At 42.4% G+C, this 25,851-nt stretch overlaps 2 long non-coding RNA genes across 2 annotated transcripts in view; one reads left to right on the top strand and one right to left on the bottom strand.

Moving 5' to 3' along the window:
* LOC137657870 (uncharacterized) overlaps positions 1–22,663 on the top strand; it is an 84,975-nt gene extending 62,312 nt beyond the window's left edge. Inside the window, exons 5-6 of the long non-coding RNA XR_011047229.1 lie at positions 9,862–10,006; positions 22,138–22,663. This is a non-coding gene — a long non-coding RNA (uncharacterized lncRNA). The remainder of the gene's footprint in view (positions 1–9,861; positions 10,007–22,137) is intronic.
* Positions 22,664–22,797: 134 nt separating this feature from the next.
* Positions 22,798–25,034, bottom strand: LOC137657871 (uncharacterized). Its single transcript, XR_011047230.1, has 2 exons — positions 24,132–25,034; positions 22,798–23,118 (listed from the first exon to the last, which is right to left on the bottom strand). It is a non-coding gene; the product is annotated as an uncharacterized lncRNA (long non-coding RNA).
* Positions 25,035–25,851: the final 817 nt, after the last annotated feature.

The raw sequence follows: 25,851 nt of genomic DNA, 5'->3' as shown, positions 1-25,851 counted from the left end.
CTTGGTAGAACAACTGACAAATAAGGTAAGGTATAATAATGCCGTGAGTGATAATATATACAGATACTCAGGAGTTAAAGATTTACAAATATAATAATAGTATTCAGGTGCGAAACCAACGAATACAAATAGGGTATAAATGAGGCAGGTAAGGGGGAGAGATAAAGTGACAAGGAATTAACATGTGAGTTACCTGGGAGTAACTACGCTCCCTGCAGCTACTGTAGAAAATTTTAGGGCTTCCAAATGTTTAAGGTAGTGTTTCTTGAACACTGACGGTGATTTCCACCCTGTATACCTGGAAAGGTCCGTAAAATTCATGTGGTGAAAAAAGTTCACCGAAGTAGCAACCGCTCTGATATCATGTGCAAGAGGAAAAGAGTCAGGGCTAGCTTGTTTAATAAAATACAAAATTTGTTGCCTGATCCCTTTAATGGTAATGGTACCACCTTGTTCTCTAACGAATAGAGGCCCCGAGGAGTTAGAGGAGGTCCGGGATAAATAAGACCTAAGAGTAGCAACAGGGCACAGAGACGGATCTTGCGTGAGGGGAACAATTTTCCAGGAGGACCATCTGTTCTGAGGGTCTTCGTTCTTAGCCAAAAAGAATTTGTTAGGCGAAAGAAGGACCTCTCCCGAAGGAAGGAACTCTATATGACCCGGGTCTCTCGACAAGGCTGCCAGTTCAGAAATTCTTGCCCCGGAAGCCAAGCTCACCAGGAAAAGTGTTTTCCTGAGAAGGGGAATGTAATCACAAGAACTGTTAATGGTATCAGAAGCCAATTTGAGTACATCATTAAGGAACCAGGTCACCGGGGTAGGACGAGTAACCGGTTTCAGTCTGGCACAAGCTTTCGGAATTGAAGCTAACAAAGAGTCGGTTAAGTCTATGTTAAAACCTACTAGGAAGATCTTTTTCAAAGCAGATTTAATAGTGGTGATAGTATTGGCTGCCAGACCTGATTCTAATAAAGTTCTAAAGAAAGTGACTGTAAGGTTCAAGTTCATACAGTGCACGTCTGAGTCCATCAAAAATTTTGCCAACTTTTTAACTGCAGAATCATATTGGCGGATGGTGGAATCCCGTTTATCTGATTCTAGAAACAAGGTGTTTTGAGGATCGATATTGGCACCATGCATGGCCGCAAACTTCATGAAGTCCATAAAGTTAGGGCGCTCTGAATGTTTGAGAAAGCGTACACAACGCGTGTTTGTACTATCTGAGACAGAACCGGATTGGGTATCAGGTGAGGATATAGTCTCAACTCTCGCAGGAGAGGATACCAGTTGCTCTTGGGCCAATTGGGTGCGACCAAGGCTACTTGTCCCTCGAAGGATCTCAGTTTGTCTAGGACTTTCAGTAAAAGATTCACCGGGGGAAAGAGATAAATCCTTTCCCAGATGTCCCAATTCTGTGACATGGCGTTTGTGGCGTAAGCCTGAGGGTCTAGATTGGGAGCCACATATACTCTCAATTTGTGGTTGGACTCCGTGGCGAAGAGGTCCACTTGGAGACCGGGAACCCGAGAGAGAATCCACCGGAATGACTTTAGATCGAGTGACCATTCCGATTCTAGAGGGGAGGTCCGGGACAAGGCGTCTGCCACTACGTTCCGGACTCCCGCCAGGTGGACAGCTGAAAGATGCCAACGGTTCGAGGCTGCTAGGGAGAATATGGCTACTAGAACATGGTTCAGGGGCCCTGATTTTGACCCGCCTCTGTTGAGGCAGCGGACCACCACTTCTCTGTCGAGGACCAGACGAAGGTGTTGTCTCTTGGGTAGAGCGAGACGTTTCAGGGTTAGAAGAACTGCCATGGCCTCCAGCACATTGATGTGAAATTGGCGGAATAAGGGAGACCAAAGACCTTGAACTTTCCTGAGCTGAGAATAGCCGCCCCAACCTGATAGGGATGCGTCCGTGTGAATGATTAGCTTCGGAGGCGGAAACCGAAGGGGAACTGACTTTGACAGATTGTTGGCTCTTGTCCAAGGAAGAAGTCTCTCCCGTAGAATGGGAGGAAGGCGGACTTTCCTGTCCCGGAGCTTCCGGTTCGCCCTCGAACGCCAGACACGGTTGATATCTTAAAATTTTGCCTTCAGAAGTAGATCCGTCACTGAGGCAAATTGAAGGGACCCCAGAATCCTCTCTTGGAGTCGTCTGGAACTTACTTTGTCTTTGAGAAAGCGTTTGGTGTTCCTCGCAATCTCTAACCTCTTGGGTTTGGGAAGACACAGAGTATGAGATATAAGGTCCCATTGCAGGCCGAGTCAATGGAACTTTGATTTCGGAAGAAGACGGGACTTCTTGAAGTTGATCTGGAAGCCTAGAGATTGAAGATATTGGATGACTCTGTGAGTGGCTTTTAGGCAATTTTGGGAGGTGTCTGACCAAATGAGCCAGTCGTCCAGATAGGCTACTACTTGAATCCCCTGATTTCTGAGTTCCTGAACAGCGACTTCTGCTAACTTTGTGAAGATCCTTGGGGCGATGTTGAGCCCGAAAGGCATCACCTTGAAGGAGTAATTTTTGTCCCCTAGGCGGAAGCCTAGATACGGACGGAAGTGTCTCGCTATCGGGACGTGATAATAGGCGTCTGTAAGATCGATAGAGGTGGTGACGCCCCCACGGGGAAGTAAGGTCCGCACCTGCGAGACGGTAAGCATTCGAAACTTGTCGCATTGAATGGACAAGTTGAGAAGGGATAGGTCTAGAATCACTCTTCTCTTGTCCGAATCCTTCTTCGGGACACTGAACAGCCGACCCTGAAACTTCAGGTGTTTCGTTTCTTGTATGGCGTTCTTTTGTAACAGATCCTGGACGAATTCGACTAGGTCCGGAGTGGAATGTTGATGAAATTTGTTCGGAGGAGGAGGCCCTTGAATCCAACTCCACCCCAGTCCCTTGGAGATGATACTGAAAGCCCAGGGACTGAACCTCCATTTGTTGCGGAAGGCATAAAGCCTCCCCCCTACCTGCTGCACCTCAGTATTGGCTTGAGGAGTTGCCTCCACGTCCGCCTCGGAAGTTCTTTCCCTTGCGAAAGAATTTTCCTCTACCCCTGTTCTGGTTTGAACCACGGTGGTAGCCTCTACCTCTGTTATAACTCTGGGAAGAGCTATGAGCCTCATAAGACTGGTTAAAGGCAGGAGAGGTGGTGGAGGCACCGGAAAGCTGGCTCTTAGGGAGCAGAACGGTGACATAGTCGTCCGAAGGAGCCTGAGAGGTAGAAGGCTGCGCAGGAGCAACGGGAGATGGAGGAAGAGGCAGTCGGAAATTGGACGAACTACTCTGCTGTTGCCTGAACTGGGTGGAGGTATACGGGCGGAGCTTCTTCTTACCCCGGGCTTGGTAATTTGCGGGGTCATATTTTCGTTTAGGAGTCAAACCCCAACGGGCTTTAAGGCTCTGATTGACTCTAGTGGCCTCTGCCAAGACTTCCTCCACAAGATCCTCAGGGAAGAGATTTGAACCCCAGCAGGAGGACCGGATAAGCTTATTAGGCTCGTGCCTAATAGTCGCCTCAGCCAGGACGTGTTTGCGACACCTACGTTTAGCAATAGCGAAGTCATAAAGATCATAATACAATGACTGCAACGTAGCCTTATTGAGAGACTTAAAGATACTCTCAGTATCATAAGTCAAGGCTATCGACTCCGTGGATGTGGCCAAGTTCAGAGTTCGGCCAACACGTAGGCGAGAATCATACTCCTGTTTAATGAGGGATTCCGGGAGACGGGGAAGCCGCTCACTAAACAAAACTGAGGCACAGTCCGCTGATAGCTTGCCAGAGGTAAAAGTGGTATGGACATTGTCCCAACACTCAATGCCAGAAGGAAGAAGGAGGGAGATCGGATCCACCTCTCGGATGGGAGGCAAGGGCTTCTCCTCCAGAGCATATTGGAAAGCAAGCTCTGCTACCTTATTGACGCATGGAGTCACGGTGTTTTTATCCATTAAAAACATTGTGAAGGAACTCTTATACGGCGTCAACATGGTGTTGGTGCAACCAATGTCGTTCAGGAACCTAGCCCAAACAGATAGGGCTTGTTCTTTTGGGAAGATGACGGTCTCTTTGGGGACCTTATCTAGCCGAACCAGAGCTTCCCCGGTAAGCCTGGCATAACCATGAAATGGAAATGCCAGACCAGGAGGAAAGAATTCAAAGTCCTCTAGAGGACGAGTGCCAAGACCTTCCAAAGTTAACATTCCGTCTGAGAACGGAGAATGAAGAGCCATGCGCCAAGGATTATTCTTGGTAAACGGCGGGAGCTTAGAGGCATCCGGGATGAGAGAGCTTTGGACTCGCTCCGGAGCACCTTGCTCTAATGCCCCAAGTCTCTGACCGATGTTAGAGAACATCGTGTCCATCTTGGCCTGCATTTCCGACACCAACTTAGCATGCATCTCCGACACAATGCGAAGCATGGCTGATTCGGAAAGGCCCGGGCTAGGAGCAGGAGTGGCGGATTGTACTCCCGGGTCGTGAGACTTAGAGGAGGAGCCGGAAGCCTTAGATGACGGGTTTGTATTCAGCTTAGAACTATGGGAAGCCTTGTGAGGCTTACGAGCTTTAGGTAAGGTTCTAGATGTAGACTTATCCTTGGGGGGAACCGGGTGTGATCGTTGAGACGTATCACGGTCCCCAGAAAAACCATGAAAGGAAGAGCGATCAGAAGAAGAAGAAAGAGCGGGGCTGAGGATAGGAATCTCAGCGCCGGTAACACCTGCCTCACTTACCACCCTACCTGCGTCCGGATCATCCAATAACATGGGTTCGACGTCCAGGTTCATGGAAGCAACATTGTCTTCCAGATCTCCGGGGGCATCCGACGGATCTTGATCTTGATCAATAAACCCCGCTATGGTGGCATCAATGTGGGCAATGATGGGAGCTGCAACATGCCTAGCCACAGCGGCTGAAGACTTGGCGTTAGGATAGACCATGGCACAATAGTCTTCGGATAGGACGTAAGGCTGCTTGGATTTGACGTTTCGGGCAAAACCACCAACCCACACTTTCAGTGTGGCCCGGGCCGCAGACTTTTGCTCCGGGGATGCCTGAAATAATAGTGGGAATTATAAAAAGGCAGACTCCCAGTGGTCCTTCAAGACCATAGAATTCTTACTAAATAGTGTATGTATACCAAAAAAGGTAAGATAAATAAGAAGGCAACATAGCCAACAGGACTCACCGAGTCAGATCCAAGGGTGGTGATGAGGTCAAAACAGACCATGCAGTTATCAGGGTGCCAGACCACGATGTTCTCCAGCTGAACCCCGCAGAGGGCGTGAGACCGACATACGGTATGCCCACAAGGCTGATGCAGAACAGCCGCACAGGCCGTCGTCTGACAATGCACCATCTATAAAAAAAATAGTATATGAGAAACTGTAATTCTCTTAAGTAGGGGCGGGTCCGGAGGACCCGGGACTAACATAAGTCTAACTTAAGACTAGAACTTAACTGTAATACTCTTAAGTAGGGGTGGGTCCGGAGGACCCGGGCCTAAACATAAGTCTAACTTAAGACTAGAGTATAGCTATCCATTCCGGTCGAGCCGGGAGCATAAAAAGGATGCAACAAAGGATTAAGACACATAGTGTCTGATTTCCCGGGGCGAGGTTATTTAATTAATAATAAAAATAATACACATAGTAACACCGCGAGTGAAACTAAAAGCTCTCAAAACAGGAGTACCAACTGTAAGCGCAATCAAGCAAGATCGATATGAACGAAGAGAATAAACTCCTATAATTTAAATATTAAACGATCTAGAATGCTCAAAACACAGCAAAACATAGCTTGGTACTTAACTTAGACGGTGTCTCCTGGGAAACCGACGAAGAAGCCATAATCCAGTGGAAAATAAGCGAAATACGAGAGCACAACAAAAAAGCGGGTTACAACACAGGCGTGCTAAAAGGAGTTGAGTTCTGAGCGGATGCAGAGTTGGTGGTGCCGAGTGAGGTTGAACGGCTCTCCTCTATTGGGGTCTTTGTCGTGGATGAATCTAAATAGTGCGGGACCTCTGGATTATACGCCCAATTTTATACCGACACCAATAGGTGAGCGAGCTAGTTAACCTAGCACTCCTTTACATTTTTTCTCTGGTATATTTAGCAGTAAATTACCTAAGAATAAGTGCTAAATGGAGCTTATTCACTGGGCGGCACAGGTTCGAGCCCAGAAAATAACTGATTAACGGCTACCAACATGCGAATAAGAATGTTTTTGAGTTTTGAGCTCCCTAAGATTTGCTTTAAATTTTTGCTTTTTTCTAAGAAAAATCAAAATAACATTAATATGATAACCTTACTTTGTACTTTATTGTTCATGCCTTCATGAAGGCTCCCTAGATGAGGTATTTCACCCCTAAGTGTACTAATACACTTAGTGTAAGGGTGTCCTGAGTTGCCAACTCCCTCTCAATATTGCTAGATTTTTAGTTTTAGTTTTGTACTCCTCTTCATGTTTCCCTCTCTTCCTGGTTCTTTTTTTGGTGCTCTCGGTTTATTTCTTGTTCTTTCTTTGACTTAAGGTAACTTTGGCATTGCTAGAAAGTTCCCAAGGACGTTGTACAAACAATGTACACACGAACAAGAAGTACATCTTTGGAATCACTGGCTCCAACATGGGTCTTATCAAAGTGAAGTAGTTCATATCATCTCCCAATACCTTCCATCTCTGCCTGATGTACAAGATTTTGAAACATGATTGAAAAAAATTGCGGATATATGCAAAAAAATAAACAAAGATGATCCTGTTAAACTGTCATGCAGACAACATAGTTAGGATGAAGTCATCATTTAAAGACTACTTTATCTTCGTTATTTGTAAAAATAATTGGCTGTAACTTTTGGAGAACATGTATGACCTGTTTCTGTATCCGTAGAAACAATAATTTTATATTTTATTTTTTCAAGTTGTTAAATTATCCAACATAGAGGACGGTCCCCTTAAGCTGCTGAATTCAGTTGCATCACTGAGTCCAGTATAATCTTTCATTGTTAAAACCACTAAAATTCCAAGAATAATCATGTTTTATTATAGTTTAGTGGGTGATTTTTTCTTTCTTCATATATATCACCCCTCTCACCTCCAACCTTTCCCCTTACAGCAATGTGATAACTATTAGAATCCAACTGCAGACCTCGGAAATCCCCACCGAGCGAGATCACAGCACCCTTATTGTCAGTGTTCCCATTAATGCTGCTGGCTAGATCAGATTTTCGGTTTTGGTTCATGATTGTTTAGGAAAAATTACATGGTTGGGTCTCCAGTCTCATTCCACGATTGCAACCATTTTCCTACTATGCATCAGGCATGCTCCTTCTGGGCCACACCAATTTGCTGTCGCATCTTCTCTGCCAGTGTCTTTAAAGATTGTATGCCAGATATGCTGCCCCAGACTTTGTGTATTTAGAGGACTATTTCACAGTGTATGAATTACATTGCTACCCTCAGATGACTTAGCCTATCAGCCGTCATAGTTTACCGGGGGTGTGGCTGATGCAGCATACTTTTATCTTATTGAAGCCAACCTCTGAAAGTTGGGTGATCTATCCATGGCCAATTGAAGCCAACCTCTGAAAGTTGGGTGATCTATCCATGGCCAATTATATTTAGCCTCGCCTTTTTGGAGGAGCTGCTACACATTCCTAGGAACTACGCTTACTGACCATTTCATGTGGTGATTTCTGGAGACATTCACAATATCTTGCATCTCCTCTGCTTCCTAAGGCATCATTGACCTTGGTCATCTTCAATCACTACTAAAAGCTTTAAAAGTCCCATGTTTATGCTTCACAAATGCTTTCCTATTGGGGCATCTTTGGCTGGAAATCTTTCCTGATACAGTCGACAAGCCTGTACGTATAGCATTGCCGTTTATAAAACCATGCACAAAGTCCATGTGTGCTCTCCTGATTTGAGGACATATCTAATCACCATGCACCATCACCCAGACTACTACCTGGTTGAGTTCAACAGAATCCTATGCTTTAAGAGCCCACCTGTGAGAAAGAAACTCATTTTGATTACTAGAGTGACAGTGCCAGGCCAGAGAACACTCATGTGGGTAATATGGTCAAGAAGCAATTGGAAGTGACGAGACATGTTGCTAAAAGAAGACTTCATGCCGCAGGCCAGCCCAAAGAATGTAGGCACTCATTGAAGGTGTATTATAGAGAATTGAAAGTGTTCATAGAACTTGGTTATCATGAAATCTTTCTTCCCTTGAAATGGGATGCTCAAGTAGGTACCAATCAATTGGGCGATAGTTTTTCTTCCATTCCAGACCATTTAAGGACAAGCGGAATTTAATGCTCGACAGACTTTAATCTGGTGTCCTGTCATATTCTCGTTGGAAATGAGAGTTGCAGGGGGATCCCAGATTGCCACATAAGCAGTAGCCAAGTTACTGTTTAAGCCTACTTTTCTTACAAGGCTTTACAGAAATTTATAGAAAGAAAATTGAAGTAAGGCTTCTCCCCAAAAATAGGCTTTTCCTTCTTCAAAACTCACTTTGTTTTAATTGATGAATGATATATAGATATATATATTTTTTTTCTTTTGCTGCAGCTGCTGCTGAAGTTGATATAGAAGTTTGCTTTGCTATTCATGCTGGGAACATCATATTTGTTCAATTATTTTCTTAACATAGAAATTGTGGGATTCTTAAAGGACATAGTTTTAAACATTAGTGACATGGATGAGGTGTACATTTTCTTATTTCATGAATAAATGAATGTGGAGAAGATCAAAAAGTTATTTTGAATGGATTGTGGAATTTGGATAAAGAAGCTTTTTTACATTTCTTTTTGTCAAGCAATGTGCATTGTATTCTTGATAGGTGGATGATTGGATAAATTGTGTTCAGTCACAATGAGTCATTTTCAAGATTAAAAGATTTCTTTTTACTTTTAGTACTGTACTTTCTTGCCATATTAATGTTCAAGCCTGACATTTTACCACATTTTGTGATTGTGGAGCATTTTGAAATTAATCCAAGACCATAAGTTAATAACCTACCATATACAATTATACCAAATTGAATGTAACATAACCAAATACTGTAAATTTTATTTTGAAATTTGGTGTTTAAGCAAAGGTGTGAGCTTGCAATTTGAGATTTTACAATGGTTGATTCTTTCTTTCTTACTTACTTTGATGGCTGCTTTTTCAGTCCCATACAGCAGGGGAACCCTACTCTCTACATGACCTCCACTGTCATTTTATCTTGTTCGTTCAGAGTATTTAACGTTTCGTATCGCGTATTGTTCATTTACTGTTAAATTGTCACTGTCATAGGACTCATGAAAAAAGAAAGTTTTCAGTTTCCTCTTGAAAGCCATAACATCGTCAATTATTCGAATGTTTCGTGGGAGCTGCTTATATAGTCTCAGGGCCACATATTTAAGGGCTCTGGAGCCTACAGTAGACATTTATATAGGTTCCAGTAGTTTGAAGCCATCTGTAACTATTCTCGTGTCAACACGATTTGTTGGCTGTGCAATATGTAGCAGTTCTCTAAGTATTTTGGACGCCCGGTTCTGATTACTTTGTTGGTTATTGTACGTATTTTAAATTAATTCTCGCTTTAATCGGCAGCCAGTGTAAATCGATTAGTATAGAGGTGATCCTTTCTCTAGTTGGGACACCTTTTATCAGTCCTCCAATATACAACTTGGTATAGTAGAAGGATATGTCAATCACCTTCCTGTTGTATTTTTTAACTATGATAGTCTATTTTGGTGGTACACAATTATTTTTAGACTTAGTGAATATTATTGTTGGTTATACAGGACATACTTTATTATGAAAACTTTTTATAAGTTTGCTTTCTCTGTTATTTGCAGCAAATAAATATTGATACAGTATTTAATCTCCAAATGGTCTGTACGTACTGTGCTGTAAATTGTAAACAAGGAAACATTTTTTCTTCATATTGTCATCAGTTGAAGGATAAGGAAAGTAGAGCTTGGATTTCAGATGCCTTATATGGTGAGTATAGATATCTGTTTGTTGCATTATACTTCTACTGAACGAGTTTAATACTTGGTATTGAAGAATTGGATAGGGATATAGGTTAAAAGATTAACAATTTGATAAATTGTTTGTTCAGCTAGAATGGGACTTGAAGAATTGTATTTACATACAGTATTTATCTGTCATCAGTAATGTATATACTCGTTATCTGTGATTGGTTGCAAATCTCTGTGCCTACACAGGTAAAAACCTTTGTCATTTATGCAGGATATATTTTCAAGCACTTTATGACCAGATATAAGAATTCTTGTGGGTATGGCAACATTGCATAGTTGTGCCATGTACCCACTAGTGCTTCTGTTAGATGATACTAGTGTATACACTGCTAGTTGGCTCTTGGTCGCCCCAACGAACAGTCGACTGTTACTGATCTCTCTCCAGTGCTTTGTGTTAAACTTAACTCTGTTCTCAAAATGAGTGTTAAACCTGCATCTGTTTTGAAGGTCATCCTTGCACCATCTTCATGAACTGTTTGGACATTGATCTCCATTCCTTGTGTGCTATGTGTAGGGGAAAGAAATGTGATGTGGATTTCCCTGGTGACGTTTGGAGGGAATGGTAGTCTTCCCAATGGGAGAAGTATAACAGTAGCAGGAGGAAGAAAGCTACACAGGATCGTTCTCTGCCAACAGATTCTTCCTCAAAAGGAGGAAAGAAGCCGAAATATTCCTGTCTGATCCTTCCTTATCGGAGTTTCCCGAAACTCTGATAATAAAAGATGATGACCAATCCTTGTTCACAAGTTTATTGATATGGTATTTCGTACCCTTCTTAGTGGGGCCGAGAATGTCACTTTGATCACTACCCATTACCATCTGCTATTTTACAAACTGAGGAGTTGCAAGGATTTTGGGGTGTCTCAGACTTTTTAGTCCATCCAAGGAGACTCCATTTTCTCTTGGGTAGAGCAATTTAGTTTAATCATTTAGAGAGTTCTTATGATCTTTTGTAACTTCTCGTTGAATTCGTTTACATGTACCACTTTACTGTTCACTACATCTGCTAGAAGTCTGTTCCTTATAATAGCCATTTGGTATGTAAAAAAAAAAAAAAAAAAATTACCATATTGAGTGGTATTGTATCTTCAATTCCAGTTTGTATCCATTGTCTCTGAACTGATTTGTGCTATGCATGAAGAGGTTTTAGTACAGTAGTCCACATTTTTTATTCCCAAGAATTTTCAATGTCTCCATTAGTTGTCCGCTTAGTCGTCGAGTTTATAGATCAAATAAGTTTAAACATTCCATTTCTGTCTATATCCAGATTGTCTTGGTTTTGGGGCTTATTTTGTGGCACTAGCTTGTACTGCTTCCAGTCTATCTATATCCTCTTGAATACATGGAGCCCAGAATTGGACTCATATTCTAGATGGAGTCTTACTAGTAATGTGTACAACTGCAGTACAATGTCTTTCTGTGCTTACTTTTCAACTTTTATGCTCTTGTTTGATAACTTCCAAATCTTTGCTAATGATAATGCCAAGATCTTTCTCCTGGTCCACACTTATTACTTCATTACCCAGTAGTGAGTAATCTGTTTGTGCATAACTTTGCATTAACCACAGTTGAAAGGCATTTGCCATTTTCTGGACCATTTTCCCAACTTATTTAGAGCCTCTCTTAAGGCTTCTTCATCTTCTGAGTTCGCAGCGTGTATGCCTAGTATAGTATCGTTGGCAAATTTGGCTATTCTACTAGTTAATCCTAAATCTGTGTCATTAAAGTAATGATAACAAATAGTAATGGACCCGGGATGGGTACTCGAGGTACTTAACTTGTAACAGTTGCTCCTCCATTAATTAAAACCATTTTCTGTTTTTCAGCCAATCTTCTATCCATTTAGGTGGCTCATCAATGATGCCTAGTGCTCTAATTTTAACCATTAATTTTTTGATGGACTTAGTCAAAAGCCTTTAGAAAGTTTAGATATAAGGTGTCTGTTGCCATGCTTTTTTTTATATATGCTAAGCATGTTGTGGAAAAATTCAAACAGATTTGTCACACAGGATCTCTTTTGTATAAAACCATGTTGGCTATTTATTAGAAGATTGTTTTTCTTTATATGTTCTACTTTTGAATTTACTATAACTGATTAATAAATTTTTGTAAGGCACTGAAGTTACACACAGGTCTGCAATTGCCAGGTTCTTCTTGTGGTCCAACCTCTTTTAGAGTGAAGGAACATTGCCTAAATTCAATCCTTGTGGTGCCTCTTTCGTTGGCTGTCTTTTGGAACAATTTGCAAAAGTGAGGTTATCTCTTCTTCTAGTTCTATAATCTCTTGGATGAACATCATCTGGACCTGGTGCCCTAAACTTACCGAGTTCCTTTATTTTCTTTTTGACATCTTCCATTGTAAAGAAGATTCTGTTTAGTGTTTATGGCCTTTCATATTTGATAGCTGGTTTAGGGAGGGTTGTTGAATCTTTCCTAGCGAATATGGTTGTGAAAAGGGATATAACCTAGATGACAGAGTACCAGATGGGCAATAATAACTTGAAAATTTACCGAAGCGAACATAACCCAAAATGGCTGCCGATACCTCGGCAGGACAATCGCTTCCAAAACTAAAAACCACCATAGTGGAAACAGAACAAAAGCCCGGTACTGCAATAAGCTGCCAAAACAAACTATGGTGCTTAACATTGGTAAGGGTGAAGTAGCAACGTCAGTCATGTTGAAATAACGAGAAACTCTTTGAAAAACACTGTGCAAAAACAATCTCAACTTGCGAGCAACTCCAAAATCAGAAGGATGACCTGGTGAGCGTGAGTGGTGGGTGTCGGTAGGGTAACCCAACTGTATTCTCTAGGGCCTGTCACGGCCCTCCCCTTTGATGAAGGGATTATCTAAATGGAAGACAGCCTGTGAATTGTGGTTTACACACGCCCTTGTTAGATATACGACACCAACAAGGTGCTCGCGTGAGGGTTGTAACCTCTGCATTCCATGCTTTTATCTTTCTCTAGTATATTTGGAAGATTTATATTAGAAAAGAAGGACTTTCACCGGGCGTCACAGGTCGACCCAGAAATATGAATATCAGGTTGGCTTTTTCCAAATAATTTTTTTATAAGATTACCTCTGAATCTCTTAATAGGCCTTTTTACCAAGGCACTCCCTCCAATTTGATTTTACCTTATGTATCTCTTGGATTTTTGACATCTATAACTTGTTTGTTTATCTTGTTTCCAACTGTTGTAACTTGGACAATCTCTCATTTGTTTTTTAATTCTTAGTTCTAATTTTTCAATTTTTCTATTTCCTGTTGGCAGAACAGGAATACACTATTTTGGTTTAGATTTGCAGCACATCTTTTGAGTCAACACAAAATTTGTTTATCTGGCACTTTGAGCATCTATGCTTTAATTTTTAGTTTCTCACTCAATTTTTAATTTCTTTATGGTGTTGTCTAATATATATTTCTGGGGCGGCCTGTGACGGCCGGTGAGAAAGGTCCTTCCTTATACCTTTCCTAATATAAATCTTCCAAATATACTAGAGAAAGATAAAAGCATGGAATGCAGAGGTTACAACCCTCGCGCGAACACCTTGTAGGTGTCGTGTATTAAACAAAGGCGTGTGAAAAACCACTATTCACAGGTCTTCCATTTAGATAATCCCTTCATCAATAGGGAGGGCCGTGACAGGCTCTAGAGAACATAGTTGAACTACCCCAACAACACCTACCACGCGCGCCCTCTAGGACTTCCTTCTGATTTTGGACTTGCAAACAAGTTGAGTTTTTTGGGCACAGTGTTTTTTCGAAGAGTTTCTCGTTATTTCAACATGACTGACGTTGCTACTTCACCCTTACCAATGTTAAGTACCATAGTTTGTTTTGGCAGTACCGGGCATTTGTTCTGTTTCCAATATGTGGTTTTTAGTTTTGGAAGCGATTGTCCTGCCGAGGTATCGGCAGCCATTTTGGGTTTTGTTCGCTTCGGTAAATTTTCTAGTTATTTTTGCCCATCTGGTACTCTGTCATCTAGGTTATATCACTTACGTTTTATGGCCTTTTGTGTTATCATTAATTATTATCAGTTTTTACTATGGTATTTATTTGCTTGCAAGTCCAATTTGGACCTACGAAGAATAGCGATTTAAAGAATAGCGGTTTAAAGTATAGCGATTTAAAGTTTAGCGATTTAGTCTGTTAGTTTGTACTAGCCTCAGGAGGGTTCAATTTAGACTATATCCTTGTTTATTTGTTACGTTGTCATTATTCTTCGTTCTTGGTTATTACAATTACTAAGAAATAGCAATCAATTTTATTAATTTTCTTATTTTATTGTGTGATGTTAGTTTTTTATTATGTAACCTTGAGAGCAAAAGCATAGAGTGCTCGTTTCCTGTTCTACAGATATGAGTTATCCCTTCTCTCGTTTTCTTTGTTAGCTCGAGTAAGAGAGGTGAATTTCCCGTTCTCCGTTTTTATACGATCACGAGTTATTCAGGCCTCCTCTTAGTATCAGAGTTGATGATAGTACGTTTAATATTATAAACGTTTTATTGATGTGGTTACTGTTAATATAGCTAACAGTATTAATAGGTACGTTAGTGTATGAGTCATTATTTGGGGTCGTTTTATACCGACACCCTTAGCTCCGCCTTGAGTTATGCTTAGCTCCGCCTTGAGTTATGCTTAGCTCCGCCTTGAGTTATGCTCCGCTATAATGGATACTTATTGGGTGAGAACTAGTTATCGTACCGGAGCAGATTTTTGGAGTGCAACGGTGGAATCCGGCACTCGGACTACGGCTGAAGCCTTTTACACACGAACCTTTGTCATGTTTGATCACAATTACACCATTACGGCCCCCTTTTTCATCGTATCTCCGGCTTCACTGGAGATAACACATTCATTGAGGTTAATGTTATCGTACCGGAGACGGTCACGATATCACGATGACGGGCCTTTGCTACCGGATCTCCGGTATAAACAGAGATCAAGCAGACGTCCAGAACCGGAGTTAACAATGTGATACCGATGAAGATTAGAGATTCATGTTACGTGGTTACTGGTTTTCTAATATAATTTCTTAATTTATTAAGGTGTTAGCTACTACCATACTCACACATAATTAAGATTTAAGTGTTTCTGATTCATATGTCACTGACCAGAATCTCAAGGAACATCCAGACTTATGTCTTCCTTCTTTTTACAGAAAGTCCGCTGCGCTGCCAGGGGCTGCTCCGCTGCCTTTACTGATCCCATGGGCCATGATCTATGCCGGGCCCATGCCCATTGCGCCATATCCTTCTCTCGGGAACTGGGACAAGCCCCCTATACGATATGGTTTCCGGAGTCATGCATACTCTGCTATGAGCTGTCATCCCTACTCCTGAGCGAGGAGGTAAGTTGGTTCTAGTTTGTTCCTGTTAATATCCTTTGCGAGGAATTAATTGCTCTTTATATATTGACATCAGTTTTGGCTTCATCAATAATTCCCCTCTCCTCTTTCAGGCTGATGATGAATCTCTCAGGGAGGCGAGAGCTACTCTCCGTCCTTGGGTGTCAGGTTTTGGGAGGAATGCGCCGTCTGGCGCACCCTATCTCCTTGATGGAGACATGGCTTCTCTACTACTGCAGCAGTTCCACCGGAGACAGCGGCCCCGTTAATTGAGGTGGTTAGAGCAACCATTCTAATGGAGGAAGAGGTTTTAGTGACGGAGGCCGAGCCCTACCTAGGTCTGGACGAGGAACCCATGGATGAGCAGGTAGGTGGTGTTGAGTTGGTGGACCCCCTTTCACCCCACACTCCTTCCTCTACTACTTCCTTTCACGGCTTTGATAAACCTACGGCTTCTCCTCGAGGTCCCTCCGTTCCTGTACGACCCAAGGTGAAGCCACTACGTACCTTTAAGCCTTCAGCTTTGCCATTATCAGTGTCACTGGTTCCAGGACCCTCAAAGGATCCTGATGTTCATATTACTATACCTAAAACCGTGACTCCTAATAAGTCGAAGTCCACTAAGTCCAGGGCTTCGTTAGAGGATGGGGCTCGGGAGCCCCCTTTATCCGCCGCCATGGTCAGGGATATTGTGAAAGAACAGATACAACAGCATCTACAACAGTCTAGGGCAGACCAAGGAGCTATGACGGAGCTCAAAGATATGGTGGTGAGTCTCATCCGTTCCGGAACTCAGATGCCCCCTCCTTCAGCCCCGGACGCATCGAAGTTACCCCCCTTCGAGAAAAACAACCCTTGGAGGTTTGCCTTACATGCTCCATATATTGATGGTGCCATAACTCTAGAGGGCATAGGCACCCGTCCTCTAGAGGACCTAGAATTTTACCCTCCGGGACTAGAATTCCCATTCAACGGCTTCATCCGATTGAAAGAACATGCCTTGGTTAGGTTAGACAAGGTACCGAAGGGAACGGTAATATTCCCTAAAGAGCAGGCCCAAGCTTTCTCGGCCAGGACGTTGTCAGACTGGGGGTGCACTAATTCCAAGCTCACCCCACACAAAGGAGCCTACACCATATTTACAGCTTCTCCAGTTATTACCTTGCCTATTACAGATAAAGTGGCAGCTCTTACTTTTCAGGCTATCAAAGAAGGTTCTGCCATGCCGGCTCTTAAAGAGACGTATCCCACCTCCATGCTCATTCCGAGTACCATTACTATCTGGGATGATGACCCCACTACTTTCACAGTAGGGAAGTTAGACCCAGACTGCGCCTCTAATCTGTTCTCCGAGAGGCTTCCCAAATTACCAGATAATCTTCTCAAGACTGAGTTTGAGGCACGGAATAGGTTAGCTAGGTCTCTCCACTCCATTACATCCGTGGAGTCCCTAACCTCACTTTATCCGACCGAGACCTTGTTCCGGGTATTCACAAAGAACCTGTCTCTGTCCTTCCAAATCGACTTACACGAGTTTTGTTCGGCTCGGGTTAGTTGCAGGAAACACGTTCTTTCTGAGGCCTCGATCAGGCATGAACCGAATAGGCTGATAGCTTCCCCCTGCTGGGGTAAGAACCTTTTTCCTCAGGAGGAGGTGAACAAGGTACTACAAGACGCTGCGAGAGCAAATCAAAATTTGCAAGTGAGGTGGGACCTCACTGCCAAAAAGAGGGTGGAAGGTCAAAAACAAACCTTCTTCAGGAAGAAACAGAGGTTTGCCCCTTACAAGACGAGCCGAGGTCACTACCAGCAATCGCCGGTTGCCCACTCGTCTTCACAGTCTCCCACTGCTTCGTCTCCTCTACAACCGAAGCACCCTCAACAGGTGGTCTACCTCACTGCTCCCCCAGGTACCCAACCTAACCCCGTTTGGATGCCCTCACCTGCATACAACCCTAGCTACGGACCCTCAGGTCCCTTTCGTGGACACCAGAGAGGTAGCTACAGGGCTAGAGGACAGTTCTGTCAACGAGGCGGACCTAGGACAAGGGGTTCTCGAGGAGGGAAAGAACCTAGATTCACTTCCTCGCAATGATATAGTTCCGGTAGGGGGGAGACTTTACCACTTTCGAGACCATTGGACCTTCAGTCCGTGGGCTCACAGCATAGTCTCCAAAAGCTTGGGGTAGAAATGGTCACAAGGTTCTTCTCCTCCACCAGTGGCCCTCTTCCAGAGATCCACAACCATTCTGAGAGAGTACACCACTGAGTTACTAAAGAAAAAAGCAATCAAACGGGTTCGATCGCTGAAGTTCCAAGGCCGCCTGTTCACAGTTCCGAAGAAAGGCTCGTCGGCATTGAGAGTGGTCCTGGACTTGTCAAAGCTAAATTCTTACATCCTCTGCGACAAGTTCCGAATGTTGACCATCTCTCAGGTACGGACCCTGCTTCCCCGTGGGGCCGTCACCACCTCTATCGATCTTACCGACGCCTATTATCACATACCAATAGCTCGAAACTTCTCTCCTTACCTAGGTTTCCGTCTAGGCAGGAAAGCCTTTGCGTTCAAAGTCATGCCCTTCGGCCTCAACATTGCACCCAGGATATTCACGAAACTGGGAGAGACAGTGTTAGAACAACTCAGGAACCAAGGGATTCAGATCGTTGCTTATCTGGACGATTGGCTTATTTGGGCTCGGTCAGCCCTGGAGTGCAACAGAGCTACGAAGAAAGTACTTCGTTTTCTCGCCAACCTGGGATTTCGGGTCAATCTCCAAAAATCCCGCCTACTTCCATCAGACCGCTTCGAATGGTTAGGCATACAGTGGGACCTTGCACGGCACAAGCTGGTTCTACCTCCCAAAAAGGTAAGAGAAATAGCTTCCAAGGTCAAGAATTTTCTAAAACACAAACAGGTGTCCAGAAAAGCCTTAGAAAGAATCCTCGGCCTTCTTCAATTCGCTTCAGTAACAGATCGTCTATTGAAAGCCAAACTCAAAGACATCAATCGAGTTTGGAGAAAGAGAGCCACAGTACCTTTAAGAGACAAGGTCTCGAAGATCCCCTCTGTCTTGAAAATGAGACTACAGCCATGGTCCGTACCGAAGAACCTCTCCAAATCGGTTCCTTTTCAATTCCCACCCCCACAAGTGACAATTCATACAGACGCGTCTCTAAGTGGATGGGGGGGTTACTACGAACGTCAGATGTTTCAGGGCTCTTGGTCACCCGCCATGAAACACTTCCACATCAATGTTCTCGAAGCCATGGAAGTGTTCTTGACCCTGAAGAGAGACTCCTCCGAGGTCGACCCACATCAGAGTAGTGTCAGACAGCACAGCCGTAGTACACTGCATCAACAGAGGAGGATCCAAGTCACCCAACCTGAATCAGATCCTGGTCACTATCTTCGCCTTGGCAGCAGAAAAGAACTGGTTCCTGTCAGCAACCCACATAGCGGGAGTCCAGAATGTGATAGCGGACTCACTATCCAGGACGAAACCACTGGAATCAGAATGGTCTCTGGACGTAATTTCATTCCGGAGGATACTCAGGCTGGTTCCGGGCCTTCAGGTAGATCTATTCGCAACTCAGATGAATCACAAACTTCCGTGTTATGTGACACCAAACATGGACCCTCAGGCTTATGCCATAGACGCATTAACCCTGGATTGGAACCATTGGAGGAAGATTTACCTATTTCCACCAGTGAATCTTCTAATGAAAGTATTGCACAAACTACGCTCCTTCCGTGGGGCAGTGGCCTTAGTAGCACCTCACTGGCCAAAGAGCAGTTGGTTTCCTCTCCTCCTCGAGCTGAAACTCCGACCCTTCCGGATTCCATTCCCAAAACTAACCCAAGTAATCCAAACACAGACTGTGTCCGATTCCTCAAGGATAGCCAAAACCCTAACTTTGTGGACTTCATGAAGTTTGCAGCTCATAAAGACGCAAACATTGACCCGGAAAACATTCTCTTCATCGAAGCGGACAATAGGGACTCGACAATTCGTCAATATGATTCGGCTGTTAAGAAATTAGCAGGTTTCCTAAAGAATTCAGACCACACTCTTATGACTCCGAATTTAGCCATCTCGTTCTTTAGGTTCTTATTTGACAAGGGCTTGGCAGCTAGCACTATAACTACCATCAAGTCAGCTTTGAAGAAGATATTCCTAGTTGGGTTTAACATTAACCTGGCTGATTCCTATTTCTCATCTATTCCAAAAGCATGTGCTAGGCTTCGGCCTTTGGATCGGCCGCAAAAAGTCTCTTGGTCTCTGAACAATGTCCTCAAACTCGCGGCGGACACGGACAACGAGTCCTGCTCTTATATCGCTCTGCTTAGGAAGACGTTATTTCTAACAGTTATGGCCTCAGGTGCTAGAATCTCAGAACTAGCAGCTCTCTCACGTAACCCGGAAAACATAGATTTCCTCCCTACAGGCGAAGCACTGCTTACCACAGACAGAGCTTTCCTAGCTAAAAATGAGGACCCGCAAAATAGGTGACCCCTTGGAAGATCACCTCTCTTCCCCAGGATCCTTCGCTGTGTCCAGTCACTACTATCAGGACCTTTTTAGCTAGATCTGCCACCCGCTCGTCTGGCCCCTTATTTATCAGGGAACAAGGGGGTACTTTGACCATTCAAGGTATCAGACAACAAATCCTCTACTTCATTAAACATGCTAATCTGGAATCATTTCCCCATGCTCATGATATACGGTCAATAGCTACCTCTATCAATTACTTCCAGAACATGGACTTTGATGACCTTAAAAAATACACGGGTTGGAAATCTCCTATTGTTTTCAAAACGCCACTATCTAAAGAACTTACAGGCCCTTAAATACCCTACGGTTGCAGCGGGGAGTCTTATCTCCCCCCATTAATCTCTGATTATTTCTTTATTCCATCTCTTCTCTCCTCCCTCCTAACCACCTCTAACACCACGTCGCCACTCTCCTGGGTGGTTTGTTAGCCCTAAGTTATTTTACCATGTTTAATTGTTATGATTTAACTATTATTGTAATTACCATTCCTTAAAAGTTTAGATATGCTTAGACATGTAAGGTTGATACCTTTTACGACGGGACACTGAGGTGATCCCTTGTCTTCATATTATTTTAGCATTACGTCCCCTATGCCTATGGCTAGTTTATGATTTATGTTTACTTACAGTATTATATTATTGCCTTACATGGTGTTTGTTTTCTCCTTATTATGTTATTAATTTATTGGGCTTGGAAGGCATTCTCTGGTACATTCTCACCGGCCGTCACAGGCCGCCCCAGAAAAGGGATTTTGACGAAGGAAAAATCTATTTCTGGGAAGAGGCCTGTGACGCCCGGTGAAACCTTTCCCGGTTATTTGATACAGACCCCACCCCTCTTTTTTCCTTGCCAAGCCATATGTTCTTGCAGAAAGATGTCCTAGAGGGCGCGCGGGGTAGATGTTGTTGGGGTAGTTCAGCTATGTTCTCTAGGGCCTGTCACGGCCCTCCCCATTGATGAAGGGATTATCTAAATGGAAGACAACCTGTGAATAGTGGTATATCTTAGTCCCAGATGACTTTCCATCTGTGTCCCCAACCTCTGCTCTTGACACATCAAGTAGCTATCAGCTTCCTTTTACTGTATCTTTTATGTATGTAGGCTGCCTATAAGTAGGCAAAGTACTGTAGTTTTTAAATTTTTTTTTTTTGGCCAGAAGAAATATTAAGTTAAGATTTTGGACAAAAAGGTTGAGAAAGAGCAATTCGAAAAATGAAAAATGTAGCAAGAGTTAATAGCAGTTCGGTCCTACTCTAGATGCTCAGACCTGGTCGTAGCAGCAATGTTATATCTGCCGGGTTGGAGAAAACCTCCCTGCTGCCATTGGCCAGTCCAGGCATCACATCACGCAAGCTCTCTCACTTCAACAAAGTGCCGGACCATCGAGATACTGCCTTTTTAGAAGTGACTTTTGATATCTCAAGAGTTTGAGACTATACACATTCTCCATCTATTCCAACGATTGTGTTTAGTTACGAGCAGCTGCTCATGGCAGATGGTGGGGATCAAGGAGATTTGTTTCTGGTTCCAGAGGTTTCTCCTTTACAGGTTAGAAAATTATAATAACTGCAGCGTGCACCTCAACACTTCTTCTTTTCACAAGTATACAAAATGGGAGTATCCCATTATATAAGGCTCCTGTGGTTTTGGAGTATTCTTATTCTTTACCTTTGTGAGCTTCTTGTGCGTAAGCTCTTCCTATGACCCAATGGGGGTCCTACAAAAGCTGTTCCCCCTAATAGGGAAGTAGTGAAACTTATCTCCTAGAAATCTGGTTTGCATAGCTATGTACAATAACTAATTTGTAAATTTGTATAGTATTTCACCACTTCTCTGTGTGAAATGCTACAAGATTTTTCAAGTTTAATAACCATTTTGGGGTGCATTTCATCTGGCAAGATAAACCCCCCGCTATAAATTTTACTGTTCTGGTGAACAAAATTTTGCAATGTGGTCTCTGTTCCTTCCTTAGAATATTGTGCTCTAGATGAAATATTTAATATACATATACCTTTGCAAGAAACAAAAGGTTGTGGCATTTATGTAATTGCGTGATGGCATTTATGTAATTGTGTGAGCAATCTAATCAGTGTAAATGATCTTTAACTAGTATGCAATCAGGAGGTCAGAAATAAAATTATTTTTTGTGCTAAATGATTATTTCACTTTATCCATTTTAGGCCATCAAATTATTTTCTACTGAAATTTATTAGCACTGCAGGATTGGAGATATTTTAAAAGAAATATCTTCTTTGGGAATGATCACACATTCTGAGCAGGTGATGTAAAAGCTAACTTTAATTTTTGGTTGACGTTTTTTAAATTTCAGGTTTATAGATTTTGGTTGACGTTTTTTAAATTTCAGGTTTATAGATTTTATTGCAAGAGACAAAAAATTAGGCTTTTTAGTTTTTTATTCTTTAAGGGTATCAACTTGTTTTAGAGGAAATAAAAAATATGCAGTAAACATAAAAAGATAAAGTTGCTAAGTTGCTAGATTTCCAACTTTTAAAGTAGTGTACAAAGTAAAATAATTTTGTGGACATTTCCAATAAATTGACAGTTTTTGGCAAGTAATTTTTCATACTAAGCACTTGTAGTTTTTGTCAACCAGTTACTTTTTTTTCTGGAGAAGGCTTTTTTAACAGTTATACAAAATATCTTTACAATTCCAAAATTTTATCTCTGTATTTGTGTGTAAACACAATGACCGTATGAGATTAAATTTAAAACTTAAATATCTACTAAATCTTGTGTGGTAAAGAGTTTCAGATTTTGCTTAATATGAAGCAAGAGAATATTGGAAAAGTAAAAAATTACATGAAAAGTAAAAATTATAACATGACAAGATCTTTTTATTTGAGATATTTACACAAGAAAATTAAACTAAACCAGAGCGTAAAATATATCTTGAAGCCACAGATAAGTTCCAGCAGGAAGCAGGAAACGAGTATGTTACTATGCTGCTGCTATTGAATGGTCATCTCAAGTAGCCACTAGAGTCTGCTGGTGCTACTGAATTTTCATCACGTAACGACTAGATCGCTGCTGCTACTAAGTGATATCTCAAGTAGCTACTACCACTAGATTGCTGCCGCTAATGATTTTTTATCTCAAGTAGCTATAGATTGTTGGTTTTACTGAATTGTCATCACAAGTAGCTACTGAATCGTCATTTCGAGGAGCTACTAGATCGCTGCTGCTACTGAATTGCCATCTCAAGGAGCTATTACATCGCTGCTGCTATCTACTAGATCGCTGCTGCTACCGAATTGCCATCTCAAGGAGCTACTAAATCACTGCTGCTACTGGTTTGCCATCTCAAGGAACTACTAGATCGCTGCTGCTACTGAATTGTCATTTCAAGGAGCTATTACATCGCTGCTGCTACCGAATTGCCATCTCAAGGAGCTACTAAATCGCTGCTGCTACTGAATTGCCATCAAGGAACTACTAGATCGCTGCTGCTACTGAATTGCCATCAAGGAACTACTAGATCGCTGCTGCTACTGAATTGTCATTTCAAGGAGCTACTAAATCACTGCTGCTACTGAATTGTCATTTCAAGGAGCTACTAGATTGCTGCTGCTACTGAATTGCCATCTCAAGGAGCTACTAGATCGCTGCTGCTACCGAATTGCCATCTCAAGGAGCTACTAAATCACTGCTGCTACTGAATTGCCATCTCAAGGAACTACTAGATCGCTGCTGCTACTGAATTGTCATTTCAAGGAGCTATTACATCGCTGCTGCTACCGAATTGCCATCTCAAGGAGCTACTAAATCGCTGCTGCTACTGAATTGCCATCACGGAACTACTAGATCGCTGCTGCTACTGAATTGTCATTTCAAGGAGCTACTAAATTGCTGCTGCTACTGAATTGTCATTTCAAGGAGCTACTAAATCGCTGCTGCTATTTCAAGGAGCTACTAAATCGCTGCTGCTACTGAATTGTCATTTCAAGGAGCTACTAAATCGCTGCTGCTACTGAATTGTCATTTCAAGGAGCTACTAAATCGCTGCTGCTACTGAATTGTCATTTCAAAGAGCTACTAAATCACTGCTGCTACTGAATTGCCATCTCAAGCAACTACTAGATCGCTGCTGCTACTGAATTGCCATCTCAAGCAACTACTAGATCGCTGCTGCTACTGAATTGCCATCTCAAGCAACTACTAGATTGCTGCTGCTACTGAATTGTTATCAAGGAGCTACTAGATTGCTGCTGCTACTGAATTGTCATCTCAAGGAGGTACTAGATTGCTGGTGCTACTGAATTGTCATCTCAAGGAGCTACTAGATTGCTGCTGCTACTGAATTGTCATCTCAAGGAGCTACTACATTGCTGCTGCTAGTTAACTCCCATCAAGTATATAGCTACTAGATTGCTGCTGCTGCTATTGAATCAATTCGTCATCAAGTAGCTACAAGTGCTACTGCTACTGAATCTTTAAGCTACTTGATGACGAATTGATTCAATAGCAGCAGCAATCTAATAGCCACTTGAGATGGCAATTTAATAGCAGTAGCAATCTAGTACCTCCTTGAGATGACAATTCAGTAGCAGCAGCAATCTAGTGCTCCTCGTAATGACAATTTACTAGCAGCAGCCATCTAGTAGCTCCTTGAGATGAAAATTAAGTAGCAGCAGCCATCTAGTAGCACCTTGAGATGACAATTCAGTAGCAGCAGCAATCTAGTAGCTCCTTGAGATAACAATTCAATAGCAGCAGCAATTTAGTAGCCACTTGTGATGACAATACAAAGCAGCAGCAATCTTGTAGCCACTTGATGACTAATTAATTCAATAGCAGCAGCGATCTAGTAACTACTTGATGGAAGTTCACTAGCAGCACCAATCTCATAGCTACTTGAGATGCCAACTCAGTAGCAGCAGTGATCTAGTAGCTCCTTGAGATGACAAATTCAGTAGCAACAACGATCTAGTAGCTCCTTGAGATGACAATTCAGTAGCATCAGCAATCTAGTAGTTACTTGATTAGTTAAATAGCAGCTACTTGTGATGGCAGTTCAGTAGCGCCAGCAATCTGTAGCTATTCTTGATGGCAATTCAGTAGCAGCTATGGCAATTCAGTAGCAGCAACGATCTAGTAGCTCCTTGAGATGGCAATTCAGTAGCAGCAGCAATGTAATAGCTGCAAGGCAAATAAAAAGTAGCAGCAAAAAAACACTGTTGACTGCAAATTCAGTAGCGGCAGAAATGTAGTAGGAACTTGAGATGGCAGTACAGTAGTAACAGCAGAAATTTAATAGCTACTCGAGATGAGTTCAGTAGCAGCAAAAATCTCATAACTACTCGCAATGACAATTCAGTTGCAGCAGCAATCTAGTAGTTCTTGAGATTGCAATTCAGTAGCAGCACCAATCTACTAGCTCCTTGAGATGGTAATTCAGGATTATTATTATTATTATTACTATCCAAGCCACAACCCTAGTTGGAAAAGCAAGATGCTACAAGCCCAGGGGCTCCAACAGGGAAAAATAGCCCAGTGAGGAAAGGAAACAAGGAAATAAATAAATGAAGAGAACAAATTAACAATAAATCATTCTAAAACAAGTAACAATGTTAAAACAGACATGTCACATATAAACTATTGACAACATCAAAAACAAATATGTCATAAATAAACTATAAAAAGACTCATGTCCGCCTGGTCAACAAAAAAGCATTTGCTCCAACTTTGAACTTTTGAAGTTCTACTGATTCAACCACCCGATTAGGAAGATCATTCCACAACTTGGTAACAGCTGGAATAAAACTTTTAGAGTACTGCGTAGTATTGAGCCTCATGATGGAGAAGGCCTGGCTATTAGAATTAACTGCCTGCCTAGTATTACGAACAGGATAGAATTGTCCAGGGAGATCTGAATG

Source organism: Palaemon carinicauda, chromosome 18, assembly GCF_036898095.1.
Source record: "Palaemon carinicauda isolate YSFRI2023 chromosome 18, ASM3689809v2, whole genome shotgun sequence".
In the NCBI taxonomy this organism is placed as follows: Eukaryota; Metazoa; Arthropoda; class Malacostraca; order Decapoda; family Palaemonidae; genus Palaemon; species Palaemon carinicauda.
This window is presented reverse-complemented; position numbering and strand designations above follow the sequence as displayed.